Genomic DNA, 8,453 nt, shown 5'->3' with positions numbered 1-8,453 from the left:
AGACGCACAACACATGCACTGGAAAATCCCCCATATCTTCACCTCATGTTTCAGCATGATAATGCACAGCCCCATGTCGCAAGCATCTGTACACGATTCCTGGAAGCTGAAAATGTCCCAGTTTTTCCATGGCCTGCATACTCACCAGACATGTCACCCATTGAGCATGTTTGGGATGTTCTGGATTGATGTGTACAACAGTTTGTTCCAGTTCCCGCCAATATCCAACAACTTTGCACAGCCATCGAAGAGGAGTGGGACATCATTCCACAGGCCACAATCAACAGCCTGATCAACTCTATGCGAAGGAAATGGAAATGTGTCGCGCTGCAGATACATTTGTTGGTCACACAAATGGTGGTCTCACCAGATGCTGACTGGTTACCTGATTCACGCCCCTACCTCTTTTTTTACAGTGTCTGTGACCAACGGATGCATATCTGTATTCCTCTTCATGTGAAATCCATAGATTAGGGCCTAATTAATTAATTTCAGTTGACTGATTTCCTTATATGAATTGTAACTCAGTAAAATCTTTTAAATTGTTGCATGTTGAGTTTATATTTTTTGTATTAGGTATTTTTTTATGTATGATTTGTGACCTTTTCTGTGTAAATTGTTCAATGTAGCCCTTGTGCATAGAGTCGTATGGTTTGTGAAACTTTGAAATTAATTGTTTTTGTTTGGTATACATTTTAAAGGGAGTCCAAGCGTAATTCCATTTTCGTGGAATTTCCCATAGCTGTTGGTGTTGTTTAGGCTTATTTTTATTTATTAAGGAAACACATAACTGAATGTACTTGTCTTTTTATGAGGGCCCTGACAGCAGAGATTGTGACATCCGTGACATCACCGGCCTTAATCCACAGGTAATGACATCTTTCTTTAAAATAAATACTTGTTGTTCAAAATACCTGTGAAAGTATCTCCCAATGTCTAGATCAGGGTTTCTCAAAGTGGGGCCAGGGGTCCGCGGAAGTACAGCACGCGGCGGTCCGCGGCCAGATCTCAAAATATCTAAATATATACCATGAGTGTACAAAACATTAAGAACACCTTCCTAATATTGAGTTGCACCCCCCCCCCCCCCCCCCTTTTTTCCCTCAGAACAGTCTCAATTCGTCAGGGCATGGACTCTACAAGGTGTCGAAAGCGTTTCACAGGGATGCTGGCCCATCTTCACTACAATGCTTCCCACAGTTGTTTAAGTTGACTGTGTGTCATTTGGGTGGTAGACCATTCTTGATACACAAGGGAAACTGTTGAGCATGAAAAACCTAGCAGCGTTGCAGTTCTTGACACTCAAACCGGTGCCTGGCATCTACTACCATACCCTGTTCAAAGGCACTTAAATCTTTTGTCTTGCCCTTTCACCCTCTGAATGGCACACATACACAATCCATGTCTCAAGGCTTAAAAATCCATATTTAACCGGTCTCCTCCCCTTCATCTACTCTGCTTGAAGTGTATTTAACAAGTGACATCATCATAGACTGACCATGGGAATCCAGGTGAAAGCTATGATCCCTTATTGATTCACTCTAATTTAAGCTTTAAAACTTTTCTATCCGCCTCATGGAAGAAATGTTAGAATTGCAGAATATTAGTGTTAAAGCTGCAACAACAACAAAAATCTCTCTGCCCCATGACAAAATGTGTAGATTTACAGTAAATAGCTTGAAAACGGCAACAACAAAAAAATCCTATGCCTAGAGGCGGACCTTTAAAATGTTCCTTCCCAGAGCCAGAGACTTGGTTCGTCCAACCATGCTCTGCCGAAGTCATAGTAAAACTCATTGTATGCAATTCTTTTTTTTTTTTACCTCACTCGAGTTGTGTTCTGATTATGAGGGGATCCCTAATGAATTTGCTATCACAAAAGGGGTCACGACCCCAAAAAGTTTGATAACCCCTAGTCTAGATGAGGGTAATTATGAATGCATTAATAGTCCATAACGCTTATGTTTATTCTAACACAGTGAAAGTTACTGACACAAATCTTTGTAAAAGGTTTTACTTCAGATGCCCACGTTTTTTTTCTTCTTCAGCCTCCCTTTAATAAACGCATGAGAGTGTCTGTCAAAGACTATAATGTAATTGTATCTGTCTATATGCAGAGAGTCTGTTCTTCAGATGATGCAGGCTGGGCAGAGAGTAGTGGACAACCCCTTCTATCTGAGTGACATGGGAGCCGCTCTAACGGGCTGAGTCACACGAGCTACAGGACTTCCTGGAAGAGACCAAAGTGGACAGGGATTGTCCTTACTAGCAAACATTATCAGCTCTTTACAATCTTTTTTTGGCCTTTTCTCTCTCTGGATGTTCAAACTAGAAAAATAAAAAATAATGCCCATAAGTATATCCTTTGTAGCTTTGTAGATCCTTTGTAGATCAGTTGGTAGAAAGAGTGTGGTGTTTGTAACGCCAGGGTAGTGGGTTCGATTCCCAGGACCACCCATACTTAAAATATATGCATGCATGACTGTAAGCCGCTTTGGAGAAAAGCATCTGCTAAATGGCAAATATTATATTAATATTCTATTATATCGACATAACATAAAATTCTCAGTACTTCGTCAAGACAATACTTTTTCATTAACTTTAACATTCTCCTCAGATTCCCAAACGTCTGTACAAGGCTTTATTGCTGCTGAAGAAACAATATGAGTTGCAGCAGCGCCTTGGCAGGGAGGTAAGTGACGTCTAACTCCTTAGCCAATTTTGAGATGTACATTACCTCTTCAAAACCATTTTTTCATCACCTCTTTGCAAAAGTAAATAACACATTTTACTCAAAAATAGTGTCTTAAATGAATGGAAAAGATGGGCCATGCACCAATCCAATATGACAACCCTGGACAGAATTAAATAGATCACAATATTTGATATAATTATGATATTGTATCTGTATTATTCTGTGTCTCAGGTGGAGGAGAAAATCAAGCTGACCCATAGGAAGTACCTCCTGCAGGAGCAGCTGAAGATCATTAAGAAGGAGCTGGGCCTGGAGAAGGAGGACAAGGACGCCATCAAGGAGAAGTTCAGGGAGAGGCTGAAGGAGTGCACTGTGCCCCAGCACATCATGGACGTCATCAATGAGGAGCTGAACAAACTCCGCCTGCTGGACAACCACTCCTCAGAGTTCAAGTCAGTCCCTGAACCCTGAATCAACCCCTAGCCTGTCCCTGCCCCATAGGAACGTGTATATCGGAGAGGATTGCATGGGTTTAAGCAATATGGTGACAATTCCACCTGGCCTTTCAGAGGGCAAAATGGAGCTTACCACCATATTGCTTACACCTGTCCAATCCTCATAGATGTATGCAAGTGCCATGGGGGTAGGGGCTAGGGGTTGATTTTGGAATCAGAGAGTGGCCTCACCTTTGAAAAATCACTGAGAAAGATCATTAAACATTTTTGTCACATATGTCCTATTTTAAACAAACTCTGAAAAAACGCTCTTGAACATGTATGTGATGAACATGACTCATCTATTAAACTCTCTGTTGATTCTGTGTGCAGTGTGACCCGGAACTATCTGGACTGGCTGACCTCAATGCCCTGGGAACTAATAGTGAGGAGAACCTAGAGCTGAAACGGGCTGAAGAGGTGCTGGAGGAGGACCATTATGGGATGGACGACGTCAAGAAACGCATTCTGGTGAGAGAATTGCAATGTGGGATCACCATGGTTACAATCTGACAGTGATTGACAGTACGATAATGGATGTAAAAAATCTATAATAATCTGTACCAAATATTTCCTCATCAAGAAAAGACAGTTTTCCCTTTACCTCACCCATCTTCCTCTCTTTCCTCCTGCAGGAGATTATTGCAGTGACCCAGCTGAGAGGCTCACCCCAGGGAAAGATTCTGTGTTTCTGTATTATTATTGGACCATGCTGGTCATTTATGAACATTTGAACATCTTGGCCATGTTCTGTTATAATTTCCACCCGGCACAGCCAGAAGAGGACTGGCCACCCCTCATAGCCTGGTTCCTCTCTAGGTTTCTTTCTAGGTTTAGCTACTGTTCATTGCTCAATAAAACAATTCTGTCACCATTTGAAGTACTATACAATACAGAAAAACCACTGGTCCTTATTGATGAGGTGAATAATAACTTTATTTTCAAAGATCTTTTGCTATATAGTCAGCTCTTATTTGATTGACATTCATTTTGTTGTGTATTGTTTGTATCACTGTATTCTTGGTGAAGGAGTTGATTGACCGTTCGTTCTGTGTTTATTCTTCCAGGTTGACAAGATAGGTTTTGGTTACCAAGGCGACCCGTCCTCAGCTCTACTGGAGTTCCTGGACCCGGAACAGAATTTCAACTTTCTGGATCACTACCTAGATGTGCCTGTGGTCCTGTCCAATGTAGGTGGACACACACACAAACCCCCATTAGGATGCAGTGTGTGCAGGCTTTAGTTACAACACTAATAATGAATGGGATCATGGTCTTGAATCTAACAGTTTGTGTCCTTGTGTTCTTTCCAGGTTCTGTTTATCTGCACTGTCAATGTGACTGACACCATCACAGAGCCCCTGAGACCGCATGGAGATGATCAACATGTATGGATAAGTGGCCCAGGAGAAACTAGCCATCGCTGAGGTAATGTGTTACGAGATTAGATTATTAAAAAAAAAATGTTTACCCCTTTTTCTCCCCAGTTTTGTCATTATTCAATTGGTAGTTAGTCTTGTCCCATCGCTGCAACTCCCGTACGGACTTGAAGAGGCGAAGGTCGAGAGCTGTGCGTCCTCCAAAACACAACCCCGCCAAGCCGCACAGCTTCTTGACACAATGCACGCTTAACATGGAAGCCAGCCGCACCAATGTGTCAAAGGAAAACACCGTACACCTGGCAACCGTGACATCTGTGGCATTGTGTTGAGTGACAAAACTGCACATTTTAGTGGCCTTTTAAGCATTCAAATACAGTTAAATAGTTAACACACACACATGGATGCAGCGGTCTAAGGCACTGTATCTCAGTGCAAGAGGCATCACTACAGTCCCTGGTTCGAATCCAGGCTGAATCACATCCGGCCGTGATAGGGAGTCCCATAGTGCAGCGTACAATTGGCCCAGCGTCGTCCGGGTTTGGCTGGAGTAGGCCGTCATTGTAAATAAGAATTTGTTCTTAACTGACTTGCCTAGTTAAATAAAGGTTACACACACACACACCACACTGACTAAAGAGTTATTTTGTTGGCATTTACGTATGTCCTCATTACCAGTAAAACATAATCAAAACCTTTTTCTTTCACATTTCTCACCTTGGATTCCAGTGGCCATCAAAAGTGAGCATTTGCCCACTGAAGTCGGTTACAACGCCAAACTACAGTCAGGTCAAGACCCTGGTGAGGACGACGAGCAGATGAGCTTCCCTGAGACTGTTTCTGACAGTTTGTGCAGAAACTTCTCAGGTGTACAAACTCTTATGTACAAACCCACAGTTTCATCAGCTGTCTGGGTGGCTCATCTCAGACCATCCTGCAGGTGAAGAAGCCAGATGTGGAGGTCCTGGTCTAGCGTGGTTACACATGATCTGTAGTTGAGAGGCCGGTTGGACATGCTGCCAAATTCTCTAAAACTACGTTAGAGGCGGCTTATGGTAGAGAAATTAACATTAAATTCTCTGGCAACAGCTCTGATGGATATTCTCAGTCAGCATGCCAATTTCAAACTCCCTCAACTTGAGACATTGGTGGTATTGTGTTGTGTGACAAAACTGCACATTTTAGTGGACTTTTGTCCCCAGCACAAGGTGCACCTGTGTAATGATCATGCTGTTTAATCAGCTTCTTGATTTGCCACACCTGTCAGGTGAATGTATTATTTTGGCAAATGAGAAATGTTCACTAACAGGGATATAAACAAATTTGAGCACAACATTTTAGAGAAATAAGCTTTTTGTGCATATGAAACATATTTTATTTCAGCTCATAAAACATGGGACCAACACTTTACATGTTGGTTTAATATTTTCTTCAGTGTGGAAGAGATGTGTTTTACAAACATTATCCATAGAGAACAATACCAAACAACACAGTTCTGATTTTAAAGCCCCCCCCTTCATCACTCATCTCCAGGTGGCACTACGCTGTTTATAGAGACGTCCACGGGACACGGGGGGTAAGGATAAGGATGGCCACAGGGATGGGTCCCTGGAGATCACAGGGCAGCTTGGAGATGTGATGGAGAGTGCTAAGATCGGCCAGTACCTTCGCCAGGGCCTTCCTCATGAAGCAGCAGCCGGACAATGACTTATTTTCTGTCTCCCATCTACATCTGCACGTCCCTGATGTAGGGTTGATATCATGGCACTGTCCTTAGACTGTAGCAGTTTTAACGTTTTGTCTTGTATACACCTGTATCTGCACATCTCTTTCGTACAAACTGTGTCAGTTTGGTGTTTTTGCCTCTGTACATATTTCGATGCACATGTACTGACCATGTTATCTGATCTTCATGTCATATACCTGGCAGGTAGCCTAGTGGTTAGAGCGTTGGGCCAGTAACCGAAAGGTTGCTGGATCGAATCCCCCGAGCTGACGTTCTGCTCCTGAACAAGGCAGTTAACCCACTGTTCCCCGGTAGGCAGTCATTGTAAATAAGAATTTATTCTTAACTGACTTGGCTAGTTAAATAAAACAATATATATAATAATTACAGTATTATATGAAAAGGGACCTTCAATGTACACAAACATCCATTGTAGACAAGCAATACCAAAAGGAACTGTGTTCTGTATTGATTTTTATACATAACTACAACATGAAGTTTCTTATTAAAACCTCTTCTCTCCCTGTATCACTCACTGAGGACTACTATGGTTGTTTACAGGGTGCTACTCCCAAGGACAGTGCCGGCTGCACCATCGTTACGGGTCTGCTGTCCCTGGCGACCAACACGCCAGTGCGAGGGAATGTGGACATGATGGGAGAGGTGTCCCTGACCAGAAAGATCCTGCCTGTGGGAGGCATCAAGGACAAGACTATTGCTGTGAGTCACATCACTTTTACTAATAACACAGTTTATTACCCAGGGATGTTCGTGGGATAGATTCACCCATTGATACCTTTTATGAGGACATTAACCAAGAAGGAAACAAAATGTACTTCAAGTAGCCTGTTAGTTTGTTATAGTAGAACAGTATGTGAAGTAACTCTTCCAGATTAGCTGATATTCAAAACTAAATGCAAACAATGTTTTGTATGTGACTTATTTAATTGATGGTTCAATATTTTATTCTGAAAGCCTGTTCATAATAAATCATGAGGGCACAATGGTAGTCTGAAACTGGAAATGCCAGTGTAGTATGCATAGATATCAGAGGCTGGTGGGAGGAGCTATAGGACAGACTCATTGTAATGGCTAGAATGGAATAAATAGAACAGTATCAAGCATATGGAAACCACAGGTTTGACTTCCATTTATACTATTCCAGCCATTACAATGACCCTGTCCTCAAATAGCTCCTCCCACCAGCCTCCTGATAGATATGGTTGAATACAGTGCATTCGGAAAGTATTCCGACCCCTTCCCTTTTCCACATTTTGTTACGTTACAGCCTTATTCTAAAATGGATTAAATGAATAAAAATCCTCAAATCTACACACAATACCCCATAATGACAAAGCGAAAAGTTTATTTACATAAGTATTCAGACCCTTTCCTATGAGACTTGAAATTGAGCTCAGGTGTATCCTGTTTCCATTGATCATCCTTGAGATGTTTGTACAACTTGATTGTAATCCACCTGTGGTAAATTTAATTGATTGGACAGGCATACACCTGTCTATATAAGGACCCACAGTTGACAGTGCATGTCAGAGCAAAAACCAAGCCATGAGGTCGAAGGAATTGTCCGTAGAGCTCCGAGACAGGATTGTGCCGAGGCACAGATCTGGGGAAGGTTACCAACATTTCTGCCGCATTGAAGGTCCCCAAGAACACAGTGGCCTCCATTCTTATATGGAAGAAGTTTGGAACCACCAAGACTCTTTCTAGAGCTGGCCGCTTGGCCAAACTGAGCAATCAGGTGAGAAGGGCCTTGGTCAGGGAGGTGACCAAGAACCCGATGGTCACTCTGGCAGAGCTCCACTGTGGAGATGTGAGAACCTTCCAGAAGGACAACCATCTCTGCAGCACTCCACCAAACAGGCCTTAGAAAGTACACTACCCAGATGATTAGACACTCGGATTTCAAATAAAGTTAATGTCTTATTTAGACACAGACGTGCCCCAAAGACATCTGAAGAGCTCCACTCCAGGTCTAATGTCTGCAGGCATCTCACCCTAGTAAACTTGAAAAGACATGCAGCCTACAAGGCATATATATGCTCAAAGATAAATTGAGATAAGTAGTTCAAGTCCATTGCTAAGCATAGTACCACTTAGTCATTCTAAAATGAGAAACAAGGAATTAGCTGACAACTCTC

General features: G+C 42.4%; 1 pseudogene; it reads left to right on the top strand.

The window, feature by feature from the left end:
• Positions 1-810: 810 nt before the first annotated feature.
• On the top strand, positions 811-7,074 carry LOC120052134 (annotated as a pseudogene).
• The last annotated feature ends 1,379 nt before the right edge of the window (positions 7,075-8,453 follow it).

Source organism: Salvelinus namaycush, chromosome 8 (genome assembly GCF_016432855.1).
Source record: "Salvelinus namaycush isolate Seneca chromosome 8, SaNama_1.0, whole genome shotgun sequence".
Classification (NCBI taxonomy): Eukaryota; Metazoa; Chordata; class Actinopteri; order Salmoniformes; family Salmonidae; genus Salvelinus; species Salvelinus namaycush.
The sequence above is the reverse complement of the archived record's forward strand: the minus strand, read 5'-3'. Positions and strand labels throughout refer to the sequence as shown.